The sequence below is a fragment of the Peromyscus eremicus genome, chromosome 8a (genome assembly GCF_949786415.1).
Source record: "Peromyscus eremicus chromosome 8a, PerEre_H2_v1, whole genome shotgun sequence".
NCBI lineage: Eukaryota > Metazoa > Chordata > Mammalia > Rodentia > Cricetidae > Peromyscus > Peromyscus eremicus.
Genome location: NC_081423.1, coordinates 87,612,576 through 87,627,297, shown reverse-complemented (window position 1 = coordinate 87,627,297; position 14,722 = coordinate 87,612,576). Strand labels below are relative to the sequence as shown.

General features: G+C 35.5%; 1 protein-coding gene and 1 non-coding gene across 3 annotated transcripts in view; one reads left to right on the top strand and one right to left on the bottom strand.

Annotated features, from left to right (window-relative positions):
- Positions 1-14,722, bottom strand: part of Tanc2 (tetratricopeptide repeat, ankyrin repeat and coiled-coil containing 2) — a 304,791-nt gene that overhangs the window by 139,722 nt on the left and 150,347 nt on the right. The gene's annotated exons all lie outside the window — the stretch shown is intronic.
- Positions 1,407-1,510, top strand: LOC131918100 (U6 spliceosomal RNA). The gene has a single exon (XR_009380848.1). It is a non-coding gene; the product is annotated as a U6 spliceosomal RNA (small nuclear RNA).

Genomic DNA, 14,722 nt, shown 5'->3' with positions numbered 1-14,722 from the left:
CTTATTTAATCATTAAAAATTATTTTTAGGCAGTATTTTGCCCCACAGCCCAAGTTGAACTTGACCTTGTACTCTTCTGCCTCAGCCTCCTGAACGCTGGAATAGTAGGCATGTCACTGTACCTGGATCAACTTCTTTCTTCATGAAGAATGTGACACTATCTTCTGACTGTAAGAAGACAGTAGTGCTCTTGCCTTATCTTCCCTCATCTACTTTTAGTACTTGTCAAACAAATAACCCTATAATCTCAGTGGCTTAAAACAGAGCAGGTTGTTTCAATCATTATGGGTGTAGGAAACTCCATTTTGTTGTGTTCTGAGATAGGGTCTCACTCTACAGCACAGGCTGACCTTGAACTCACGATTTTCCTGCCTCAGCCTTTTGAGTATTGGAATTACTGCCATGTACTCCCACATTCAGCTTACCTTACTTAATCTTTATAACCTTATGAAGTAGGTATTATTACTATAACTTTACGTAAGATTAGACTGAGGCATATGGAGTATAATCAGTTCAAATTCACACAAGCAATACACACCAAAACTAGGATTTTTTACTCAGACTCCCTTACTCCAAAATCCAGGCTTCTAATTACCATAATTTAGTGCATTGCTGGAAGGAAATGGTGTAACTAATGAATGCTGAAATATGAAATGGTGAGGGTGTATGTAGTGATAGAGCATTTGCCTACCATGTCCAAGAGCCCGTGTTTGGTCTCCAGCACTGTAAAACAAGTAACTTAGTAGCAGGCATACTGTTTATAGTATTTTAATCTCAGCAATCATAACAACACACATATTCTATGGCTTGCTGACCTTTATGCTTGCTATCTTGGTCAGAGACCACATTAGATTCAAGGCCTTTTAGCTATAGAACCCACCCTCATGGTCACACGTACTTTGTAAAGGAGTTTCTATGTAGTCACACCTTAAGCTTTATTGTGCATCTGGACTGGAAATGACTGTTGCCTGGAAACTTTTTCCCAAATTGTACTGTGTTTGAAAATGCAGTCGGTGAACTAGCTGGCATTAGACTCCCCAAAGTCAAAGTCAATCTGAACCGGGTTTTCATTCTCATCTCTTTGCAGATCACTGCCTGCACTGACACCTGCAGGGTCCCCTCACAGGTGCACAGAGGAGCAGGTGCCTGTGGAATCCAGAGGGCTTTGGAGTCTCTGTAAATGGAGTGACAGATGCTCGGGAGATGCCTGATGAGGGTACTGGAAACTGACTTGGGTCTTCTGCAAGAGTAGTTAAGTGTTCTTAACTTCTGAGTCATCTCTCCAGCCCCCCCAAATTTCTTAATATACAAAAAAATCAACAAAAAGAAAATTTGGCAAAGTAGAGTTTATTAATAAGACACTAGTAAAAGGGTGAAAAGATAAGCTACAGAGTGGCTGAAGATAACTGCAATTTGGCAGCACATACACTAAAATTTAATGATTCAGGGAAGATGATCATGGCCCGTGTGCAAGGATGACACATAAACTCAAGAAATGCTCTATATTTTTAAATAACATCAGAATTAAAAAAAAGATAACTGCAATTCATATAACCAACAGAGGCCTATATCCAGAAAACAAATCCCTGCACCTCAAATCAATGAGAAAAATCTAATAAAAATTGAGAAATGGCTTCTGCATGCCTGCTATGCATGCACTTTGCATTAAATAAATATAACTTAAAATTTGTAGCATTCAACACCTGCATTTTTGCTTCTTATTAGGAAAATTTTTTTAAAAAATTGACATTTAACAGGCAGTCACAGAATTGTTCATATAAACAAAATCTGAACTCAACCGTCAATAATGGAAAATGAAAGAAGAGCAATCAAAACATCTGGCATAGTATTAAGAATACACACTAAAGGATTTCATTTATATAAGCTAAAAAGGCAGTGAAACAAAAGATGCTAGAGATGGGTAAGGGCATGGAGGAGGCATGAGGAAAGTGTCTGAATACAAGTGTAAGAACAGATAAGGTTCTCTATCTTGAGTCTGCTAGCACGTGATATACAGGAGTGTATTCACTTCACAAGATTTCAGGACAAAGAATTACATTCAAACACTTTCTATATTTATGTTGCATCTTAATTTAAAAAAATCACAAACAATGAATTAAGGACATAGGACACTGACTTTCAGAATGAAACAATTTTTTTAAAAGAAGGAAGTGAAACTTATGAAAATGGATTTCATTTTTATATATATTTCAACTTTATTAGCTATTTAAATTGTTCAAATGAAGGATATTAAATAAATATCAACAAACTTAGTACCTTACAAGTCTAGATGTTCCATTTAAAGGTCTTGTTTTAAAGACTTAAAGGGAAATTACATACAAAATGTGTTATGATTAAAACAGACCATCAGGGTGCTGGGAAATTTGGTATAAGGACCTAAGTTTGGATGAGCTTTAGAGAGACACATTTAAATCATAGTACTACTTGAAATCAAACTTCTTCAGTTGTATTCTGGATCTTACTATCTCTCCAACCCTCAGGGAAGTATGATACAAAGGGTGATCCTTCTTCTCTCAAAAATTAAAAATAATGCGTTTAGGTAAATTTTTTCCCACTGGGTATCAAATATATTCAATACTCTTGCAATAACAAATCACAAACAACTTTACCAACTCCTCTTCCCATACTTTTCTAGTGATTACGGTGAGCAACAGTTTAAGTCTACAGAGAGGCCGATGTATATGAGAACTATTTTAGAAATCAAAGGAAGTACGAAAAAGCATAGAGAAGAAATGAATAAAATTGTTTTGGGAGAGTGGAAGGCAGAAGATGGAAAAGAACTTTGGAAGAAGTCATATCTGAAATTAATACTTCAATGACTTTGATATTCAACAGCAGATTTAAGGAAAAGGAGCAGAGAGAATAATTTTCAGATATAAATTCTGCTTGAGTTTCCAATTCAATACAAATACCAAATTCTATAATAAAATCGGACTTAACGCAGAATATTTTATTGTTTTAAAAAATGATGGTTATTTTTAAACAACACCACATTACTAGTGTTAACAGCATTAGCCCTAATGTTTATTAAACCACTACTACCTAATAAATTCCTATGTGCATAAAAATATATTAAATCATTTAATCTTTATAATATCCTATTTCACAGGTAGAAAAATCCGCAAAGATGAAGATCTTGCTTGCTCGGGACTCAGTGTCAGTTAAGCAACTGTTAATATTTTAAATACAGGCTGTCTGGTTCAAGAGCCCATATTCCTAAAAAAAAATTGCATTATTATGTTAAAATACATGATTAAAAAATAAATATGTGATTAGCAAGTATTTGGTTGTTTGAAACAGGGTCTTTTAATATAGCCCAGGTTGGTCTCAAAGTCTCATCAGGCCTCTTGTTTCAGCCTTCCAAGTGCTGGATAACAAGGATGCATCACCATATCTGCTCCTGTGATTTTTTTTTTTTCTTTAGCAGAATGCACTGGAGTTATCTCATGTTAGACGATATGGGAAAAATACTTAATAATTTTAAAACTTTTTTTTTACTGAGAACTTCAGATGTCCAGCACTGTGTTAGGTGTTAGATACACATTATGAAATATGGGCACCATTCCTATAACCATGGGAGAAATAAAATGCAATTTAAATCACAGCAAATTAAATTCTGTGATAAATATGAAACAAGCAAAAAAAATAAGCTGCTGTAAAAAAGCTAGTGAATATTTCAGAAGACATTTTATGAGCCTTTACTTTTGAAGATACCAATCAATTCTCTACTCAGCAGGTATACACCACCTGCAAAAAGTACCTTCTGCTTCAAGTAGGCAATACCCCGGGAGAAAATAATGATTATTTTCCCAAGAAGCAAATACCTAATAGCAAATGATTTAAATCTCTAATCTGCATCCTAACGTGATGGCTGCATACAAATAATGAAACATTATGCCCATGTTTTATTTTTTAATTCCCAGCATTCTCTTAGCATGTTCATTCAATGCTACATTATTTTCACAATCCATTCATTACAAACTACTGATTTCTCATCTATTTAAATATGACACCACTTTGTGCTAATAGTAAATGGATCTATGTGTTCTTTCTAACAGAGGTATAAAAAAATCATTATCTTGACCCAACTACCAAAGCAAACTTGATTATATTTCCGTTTCTTAGTTCTTAAATGATTACCTGAAATTCTCCTTTTAGGAATACTAGAAAAAGGTGTAACTCCCATTAAGTGTTGAAAAGGTACAGGAGCTTTTCCATGTTCTTACAAAAATAGCTCCTGGTTGCACAAATCAGTGCCCACCAGGGATCAAAGTCATGGCCTCTGGCACCTCCCCACTCCCAGAGCAGCTGGCATTAAGGCACCACTCCACATTTAGTTCTCTTGGCCACAATTAAAGAAGCAGAAGAACAAATGGAGTCTGAGTGAAAATACTGACAACTGTTGAAACTGGGGTACATTCATGGAGATAGTCACTCTAAGTTTAAACCCTTCCACAGAGTTTCTTGGGCATGGCACATGGCATTACTCAGATAATGGAATTATTATGAACTGGAGCCTGCATAGCTGGACTCTTCTTGTGATCTGGTGATTCACCAAGAAACAAGTGGTTTCTTTGGCTGATGTCCATTCACCTTCGGTCTCAGAATGAGTATGTCTAGACCTACTGTTTTTGAGGCACATCTCAGTATGTAAGCTAGACTAGGCCAAAATTCACAGTTGGACCCAGATGAGTTTCAAACTTGTAATACTCTTTCCTCAGCCTTCTGAGGATGGGAATTATGGTAGTATTCTCAAATTTGTTTTTTCTTTTGTATGTATGAAAGTTAGAACACTACACAGCTAGCAGGTAGAGGAATCAGAAATTCAATCTAGATCAGGGTTGAGGATTACCTCAATGTAGCCCTTGGTTTAATTCCCAGTACCTGTCTCCCTTGTCAAAAAAAAAAATTAAATCCAGGTCTAACTCTAAAACCTGAATTTTTACTCACTAATACACAGGGCCCAAGAATAGGACATTAATATGACATTTAACCCCAGCCACACTTAAGATCTAACTTTAGCATCACCTCGCCATTCATACTTTGATTTCCCAATAATCTCAATCATCTTCCTCTTGGGCTAGCAATGTTATAGTTTGGTTTTTCTCCTAGATTTTTATGAATATACACCCATATATATATAAAATTTTAAAAATTACAGAAATGTCACGTTATAGATAATGTTGCTATGATAGGAAATTGAGACACAGATATATTATTCAACATGCTACAGAGCATATGACTATTGAGGGAGAAATTAGAACTGAAATATACTGACACTCATTTAATTAAAAATGATTCCAACTCTGTTTGTCTCTCCAAACTAAATATTTCTGATTATTTAGAAATTGCTTAAGAGTTGTATACCACATTTCAGGGTTATCACTATAATATATTAACATTTCTGAGCATTCACTGTGAGCCAACCATTCTGGTAAATGCATTGATGTATTGATCTTATTTAAGATTATCTCCATTTTTATAGATGAAGAAACTTAGGCTTAGAAAGGCTAAGTGACTCACTCAAAAATCACACAGATAATAGGGAATGCTATAAGCAGACAAGCTATAAAGTGCAGAGTGAATCTACTTTCTTACTTGGAGAATTGTTCAACTGAAATGATTGATATCAGTTGAACAATTCTCTTTTCAGAAAAATAAATTACAATGCTGTCACATATTAAAATAAAAATTCTCCTTTTTAATGTATGAATAGTAAAGTATACTTAAAGGATGTATATGGTAACTGGGTTAGAGGGCAATGTGCTTCTGGACTGACTATATGGTATCTACCAGCCATCAAGAACTAGGCAATAAATTCTGCTTATGACACTAGACAAATCCCTTACACTCCCTAGGTCTTAGCTTGTCCACTATGAAGCAATTATCTAACCTAGTTCTTCAAGTATCCTTTACTCTGGTAGTTTAGTTATGGTAGTATTATAAATTATTTCCATGGCTGCAAAGGTAGAACCAAAGTATACCATTTCTTACATATTCACACATTTTGTGTATATGAAATTTTTAATTCGAGGAATTATAACACATAAATATTCAAGACTCTAGGGCTATATAGACTGAAGCACTCAATTTATTAGACAAATATTCTGGATCAACAGCTACATCATAAAATAGCTTTCCTTAGACTGTAGACTAAACATTAATGGTTTAGTCTTGCTTGATTCAGAATTTATTTTCACATGAAGAACTACATAGAAAATATAGAAGTATAGAGACGCCAGGTACAGATGGACAAAGCAAGAAAAATATGTACGTCCTTATTTCAGACACAAAAGATCTTCTTCTGACTTAAAATGTATAGAAACAATGCCAATTACTACTCCCAAGAAGTCAAGAGTAATACAATAAACCCCACAGGCTTTCAGCATTGTTTACTGCACCATTTGTAAGCAGTCCAAGAGACTACACCAACTGGCTTTTTTTTTTTAAGAAAAATTTTTCATTCATTTTACACACCAATCAAAGATTCCCCTCTTCCCCTTTCTCATCCCCCCAGCCTCCCCCTCCCAACCCACCCCCACTCCTACCCACAAAAAGGCAAGGCCTCCCATGGGGAGGCACATCCAGTAGAGGGCAAGTCCAAGCTCTTCCCCTGCCTCAAGGCTGCACGAGGAAAGGGAAATACAACTGACAACGAGAAAATCCAGAGAATCATCAGGTCATACTTCAAAAACCTGTACTCCACAAATTGGAAAGTCTTAAAGAAATAGACGATTTTCTGGATAGGTACCACATACCAAAGTTAAATCAAGACCAGATAAACAATTTAAATAGACCAATCACCCCTAAGGAAATAGAAACAATCATTAAAAGTCTCCCAACCAAAAAAAGCCCAGGATCAGAGGTTTCAATGCAGAATTCTACCAGATTTTCAGAGTTAATACCAACTGGTTCTTAAAGTATGAAACATCTACCAACAGCTTTGCCATCACCTGGGAATTTGTTAAGAAATGCAAATATTCAATCTATCTCAGACTTACTGAATCAGAAACTCTAGGGATGGGCCTAAGCAATGTGCATTTTGGGCAAGGTCTGGTAATTCTGAAACCTGTTAAGATTTGAGAACCACTGCTCTAACCTTAGTTTACAACTGTTGCTTCTATGAGACAGTTCCCCAAATTTTACAGGCAATGAGTAAAACAGGTAGACAAGAACATCAGTGTTAACTGCTTTATTATATATAAATATAAAATAACATATACCCCGTTTTGTTAGCATATCTTACATTAAAAATTACAAAACCCATGTATTTGATACTTGTTTTGTAAAAGTAGAAAAAAAATCCCCTTCTTTCTATTCTCTAAAGTTCTGATCATTGCGTCTATGAAACAGGCTACAGTAGACAGGCTAATAGAAAAGGCAGGCAAACGTATTGCATGCATGCTAGGCAGAAAACCAAGTACCAAAATGCCCAGTAATATCAATATGTTTATAGTCCCTCTTCACAGAGGAGAGAGGAGAGATGATGTGGACAATTTAGGACCAGTAAATTATTTTTTAAAAAGATAAACAGACTTTCAGAAGAATAAATGGAACCCTGTGACAATGTTTAGTTGACAACTAGACATTGTGTCAACCTTCATTCTTCTTTCCTGTGACAGTCACTCTTCTTGGCTGGTGAGATTCCCTAGAGAGGACTACTGATAACTGAGTTGCTTTTGTCAGAGAGTCTCTCTTTAAGCAGATAATGCAACTTCAGAGAAAGCCTGTCCCTGTGCTTCTTCTGGAGAGAGAGACAGGGAAAGATAGGAGGGCAGAAGGTCATGGAGATCTCAGATCCAAGGCTGCTTCGGAAACCTTCCAATCAATGGAGTCAGCATGACAATGTATTGTACTCTGGGGTGGCCTTCTGTAAGTCTCAAGTTTGTTTGATATGTACTCATTAATTTATTTTGTTTATTGCTAATTCTTGATACTACCTAGAGATAATACTATCTTCAAGTCTCATGTTACATTCTCATCTCAAAAGAAAACTTATTTTTAGATACATCTAAAAACATTATTCTAAAAGAACAAATCAGTACAAAGTTTCTATGCTATAAATCTGTTTCAGATTATAAAAGGAAAGCCTACAAAGCATTGTAACAAGCATTCTGGCATCACTGAGTCTTCTTGGTGTTCTAAAGTCTTAACTGAAGTTTGGTTCTACCAACAAAGAAGTCATGCTTGTGGAAAATATGCATAAATAATCACATTGCTTGGACTGCCCAGAGTGATTTAGCACAGACATTCCCAAGTCACAGCTCCTCTGCTTCATGACCAGAACGACAGCTACATTAGATTAGTGATATAATTAATATGGTGCTTAGGAGATTAGGCTCCCCTGACAGTCATTCTGACTTGTAAATCTAGAAAAGGAAAAGCCTCTGAGGGGGCTAGAAGTATAGTTAAGTGGTAGAGGGTTTGCCTAGCTTGTATGAGAACCTGGGTTAGAGCCCCGATCAAAGGAGTGGAGCAGAAAGAGGAAAAGAAGGAGGGTATAAAAGAGATGAGAAGAAGAGAGGGGAAGAAAAAAAAAGAGAGTACTGAGTAGAAAGAGTGTCAAGAGGGGGCACTTAGGAAAATCAGTACAGAATTCAGCATTTATTGTATGTTATAACACTGAAGTTTACAAATAAATGCAAAGTACAATATACCATTTACTATGAAGTGTACCTCCACAAGGGACAAAGAACCTATGCATTGCTATCCAAAGAGCTTTTGTTGCTCTGGGAAACAGAAACTGGTTTTTAATACAAAACTATGACTGACTTAACAAAGAACAGTCTAAGAATAAAATCTCCAAGGTCTTTCAATATTCGAAATGGATTCATAAAGTCAAATATGTTTTACTAATCTGGGAGTGGCCCAAGTTTTCCTCTACTGTTTTATATAAACTTGTCCTATCTGGCTTCAGAGATATAGAACCCTGACATTTCAGATCAGAAAATGACACCTATTTTGAAGTAGAATCATTCTGTCCTCTCACTCCAAGTGGAGGGAATATGTAGTGGGTGTTTTTTCCCACAGTGGTTTAACATCAATTTTAATGAGCAGGAATAAGCAAAAGACCTAAAAACAAGTATCTCAAGGTTCTTTACTACTGTTCTGATCTGTATTTTCAACCAGAGCTGTGAATGTTTCTGACACAATTCTATAGAGTCACTTTAAGGAGTGTGTAAAGGATGTTGCCAGGCAACTCATTGAAATCTGAGAGAATTTAAGCACTGATAATGAGCCTGTCTCAGTTTGGCTCCCACACAAGAAGGGTTTTAGTGAAGTCCACATGTGTTTGCAAGCCATTCATAAGAAGAGGTTATCTGTAAAAGTGAGTGTCCAAAAGGAGTCAAACTCAGGTATCTAATTCAAGTTTATTGTTTCTATTATCCAAAGTGTTTTCTGCAACTATCCAGAATTTCATAGCAATTAGGCACATGTCAAGTTTAAAAGGTACAGTACTGAATTCTTACACATATTTTTAATGTTCCTGTCTGCACATGGCCAAAATAACATGTCTTCAATTATTTCAAATCACAAAAATAATCCTGAGAATTTCTTTTGCCAAAATTATTTTGAAACTTATCTTTGAAACTGTTTTAAATACTTACTCTCATCAATAACAAAAACAAGACATACAGTAAAAACCTATGCTCTTTTAGGAGAATAGATAATAAGATGCAAGAAATAACATATTTTTATGAGTAGTATACATGCAAAGCACTGCTCTGCTGGGTGGGCCGGATGCAATCCTCCCTTTTTCAAAGCAGACACTGCATGCATGCTTACCAGGGCAGTATGCATCCACGTCCAGTTTCTGAGCTGAAGTGAGGGTTGGGGAGCCAAGCTCGGACTCTGGAATTCGTGGGCTCTCAACAAACTTTGCCTTCCTCAGAGGGGCTAAGGATAAAAAGAAAGAGAGATAGAGAGAGAAGGAAAGAGAAAGGAAAGTAGAAAAGAAGAGGGGTGAGAAAAAGGAAAGAGGAACAGAGGGAAAGGGAAAAGGAAAGGGAAAGAGAGAAACACAGAGGGGTCATGAGTAAGGGGAACAGCAGGCAACAGATGGAAGCACTTAAATGAACGACACACTCTGTCAGACTCAGATCAGGTTACCTTATTTTTTGTGCCGGAAAAAAAAAAATTAACTGCATTCCTCATACAGGAGATGGGTCTTGTTTAAAAGTCACTGAAAATGGGAAAAGCTAAAGTCTACTATCCAAAAGTCTGAGCATAAATTGTAATTGTCTACTACCTTTGGTCACTTCCTCTCTTTATAAAGAAAGAACTTTCATATCTCAGCTTTCTTATGCCATAAAATAGGAATATTAACTAAGGAAAGTACTGAAAGAAATTTTAAGATTCAATCACAACTATAACAAAAAAGTTTAATTTATCCGAAAGAACTGCTCTGATACCCAGCCATGATAAACACTAAAAGTGTGATTAAATATTGATGTAGTTTAATAAGGAAATAAATCATTTAACTGCTCAGCCTTTAATATAAGAAGTCAACAATGCTAGGATACTAAAATATGAAGTAGGCAATGCCAATTTGACACTGATACTAAAGAGATATGTCTTAGTTACAAATTTAATCATGAAATCTACAGAATAGTAACATTCCATACCATGAAAATCATTCAGTATTATATTAGTATATTCATGAAGTTGTACTTACTGAAAATTCATATTCAAAATCTTTGTGATAGAGTCTTAATATATAGCCCATACTAGCCCTGAAAGCAGGTTCCCAAATGCTTGGATTAGAGGTGTGTACCACTTTGCCCAACTGGGCATATAATTATTATTTAGTGGTGTGTGTGTGTGTGTGTGTGTGTGTGTGTGTGTGTGTGTGTGTATGTTAAGATGCATTACTGATTTACATTCAAATGATCAGTTAAGCATCTTTTTAAAAATCAGTTTAATATCTTAAAAAGTCGAAATTAGGTGGATTACTGTGATACTTTTCAAACTGAATTATATTACAGTCTAATGAGATAAAAGTGCTTAACATAGTGCTAGCACTCGAAAGGATCGGTTGGATGTGGAATTTACTTGAATACATTAGCCCCATAGCTACAGGTGTCTTAAGATGTGTGAATATGTAGAATCACACTACTGTTTTTCAAAAGTTTCTTCATATGCTTCAAAATCCTTATCCATTACTGATTCCCCAAGGGATTCAAAGTTAATCCTAAAAGATGCTATAAAAAAGTCACTGTAAAAAAGTCCTTGTCATTAGAATGGCTAAAATTCTCCTTTATTATCTTTGGAGGATAAAAACTATCAATTATGAAAGAATTAAAGATATTTTTTAAATGTCAAAACTTACAAACAACAAAATCACAATTTAAATCTTAGTGTATGTACATAAACTATAAGTACTCGCTAAAAGCACAACATAAAGCCTGTTATTGCCTCCACAGGAGCACTAACTCTTAAGAATATGGCTCTTACCCAAAAGTAAACTTTGGAAAAATTTCTCCTGTGCTACAAGTGTAATATTTAAGCCTGTTTAAAAAAAATTATTGTCAGAAATCAAGATCTTACGAGTTATATATATGGGATTAGTAAGAAACACCCAAACCTCATTATATCCCCAACTGATTAAAAAATAAGGACATTTGATTTGTATAACATTGCTTAATAAAGAGAAATTAATTAATTAATGTGTGCATATTATGTGGGGGTGTGTGCCTGTGCATGTGGCAGAGGCCATAAAAGGGCACTGGATCTGTTGCTTTGGGGTCAGAGGCATTTGTAGGACGATGCTTGTTACTCTTAACTGCTGAGCCATCTATTCAGCCGACAATTTTATTCTTCAAGCTCCTCAGTCCTTCTCTAGGATTTTATTAAATCACAGTCCTAGCTTTAGAATAATTACTACACCTGCTGAGTTCTGACAAAGACAGCACTGGTTCTTGATCAAGGGAGTTCTTAGTATAAAAAAAATCTAGGAATATGTTTTATGATAAAGTTTGAGTAATGGACAGGACTAGCACCTTAAGGTAAAGATATAAGAAAGGAATTGAGGACAATAGAAGAACTTAGGGGAGGAACGAAGCATGTTTGAGAATTATGAGATGGAGTCAAGGGGAAAGACCATGGTCTTAGAGAATACAGAAAAATGCAAATAGCCGAAGACTACAAAGGCAATGTGGACAATGGTATACACCAGAATTTGCATTGGTTATGGAAGAGAAAAAAATGAAACCTATTTCTAAAATAGATACTTTTCCAGCAAGTGGAGTTATCAGCTCTGTGGAGCTCAAAGCCACTCTGACTTGTTTTCCCTTCTCAGGGAATTGAAATTGAGGCTATCTTTAAAGCTCACAATGGGTATTTCATTTGTTTTTCTCTATACCTTTATTTAGTAGATATTTAATGAATTTTACTATCTACCCTCATCACTACCTCATTTGTCTAATAAGGGGGTTAAATTATTGATTTGTTTGAGTCAAGGTCTCATTTTCTAGACCTGGCTGGCCTAGAACTTGCCATTTAGATTAGTCTGACCTTAAACTTGCAGTGACCCTCCTGCCTGTCATCAGAGCTCTGGGATGGCAGGTGTGTGCTGCTATGTCTGGCTAAATTATTATGGAAGATAATAATGGTGATCAGATCTACGTAATTAACAGCTAGTGTTATCTGCAAGTCAACAAAACAAAGGAAGCATAATCACAGAAAGGACAGGATGACCAAAAGTCATAACACTGTCAGGTAAAGGACATAAAAGTATAAGTCAAAGATAGTGCATGATGTTTTTCTTGAAAGACCTGAATTTACATAGATTTCTTTGCAAAAAAGAAAAAAAATGCTACCTAATATGATTACAATACATAAGAGGAATGCACACCAAGTGTTTACCTGATCAAAACCAAAAATAAAACAAATGAAAACGGATTGGATTGGATGAGTAAAATTAAACTAAAACTCAAATCAGGTATTTTGTCACGATGTAAGTGATGACAAGAAACTGTTGCTCTGAGAAGTGATATGAACCAACACTGGGAACCTGACTCTTATGCTACCAGGAAATCTAAGTTTGAGGATGTAGGTTGAAGAAAATGCTTATAGATTTAAGGAACATAATCATTTGAAAGGTCTAGGTCATATTTCTAGCACTTACTAGTAAGAAACCGATTATTTACAAAGCCTTAGTTTTCTCAGTCATAGAACTTTGTTGAGTCTCAGTGAATTCTAATCATGAAAAATACTTAGCATGATGCTTAGAAATAACAGCTCACCTATAATTTATTGAGACATGGAATGGTGAAGGCTACAGTTATGGAAAATAAGCAAGATTTCAAGATACAGCATGCAGAGGAAGACAACACAGTAGCAGAACAGTGAAAAGATGGACAGAGAAGGATTTGAAAGCAAAAGCTTGAGCCAGATTCCATCCTCTGCTTTTCCTAGTGCTAAAATCCTTGCACACATGTTGCCTACAGTCAATCTAAGTTCAAAACAGTACCTACATCCTGGATGAGTTGTCAAGATTACATTAACTGAATAAGTCTAAAAGTAAGAACAACATACCTTTAAAACATTTTCAGAAAATTAAGGAAGAAGTTGAGACAAGAACAACTGACCTAGAAAAACAGGCTATTTGTAGTACATGTGGCTAAAACGACAGTGTGCATAAGAAATGAATACTGATATCACAGTACGCAACTTAAAAGTCTTGCCAAGTAATTGTTCAAGTAAAAAGTGTTTTCCATTCCTTTGTAACATTTTTGTTGTACTGTGGATCAAACCCAGAGCACTTTCACCACTGAGCTACAGCCCTAGACCCTAAAGTTTAAAAACTATTGTTTTCCACCATAATACCCATTGATAGTTTTCTTACAGAATTTCTTAATATTTTCTAAATTATAGTCTGAGACTTTCTGGTACTCCAAAACAGAATGGAATGTAAGAAAACAAAATTTTTAAGAATATTTCAACCAGTTGTATTAGTACACACATAATCTCAGCAACTGGAAGATAGAAACAGAAAGACCAAGAGTTTCAGGCCATCCCTGGCTACATAATGAATCTGAGGGCTAGCCTGGCCTTTATAAGACCCTGTCCCAAATATGAAAATAAAAGGATATTTCATTGGTAGAAAAACATTTCAGCTGTAAATTTCATTTTAGGAAGAACAGTAGAAGTGTGTAGATCAGTGGTAGAATATTTACCTAATAGGAAAGAAGCCACGACGTTGAGCCCTAGCATTACAAGTCCAACACGCAAACCAAAGGCCAGCAGGAAGGAGTTCATTTGTTTGGGACTTACATATAACTTCTTTATTAGTGATATGAAACTTGTTTTAGAGCCTGATTCTAGCTGCAGATAGATAGCTCTAAAAATGACTGATGCTTTCAAAAAAGCTAGGCAACAAATATATGACAACTAAGACTTAGATAACTACTTTATACATTTACCTAAATCTACTTGACCTTCATACATTTCTTTCATGAAGAACACTCTTAACCCTATTTTGAAAATGGGACATAAGAATCACAAGACTTCTTATGAAGGGCCACAGCAATTAAATCATAGAAAACAATCTACATGTATTTTTATTTCAAATATTACTTCATTTATAATATTGCTCCCCAATATTATGGGACTACATTGAGTTATGAGATGTTTTTAGCTAATTCAAAAAAATGGAAGTGAGTATCATGAAAGTACACAGCATGGCAGGCAAGATCCTGTC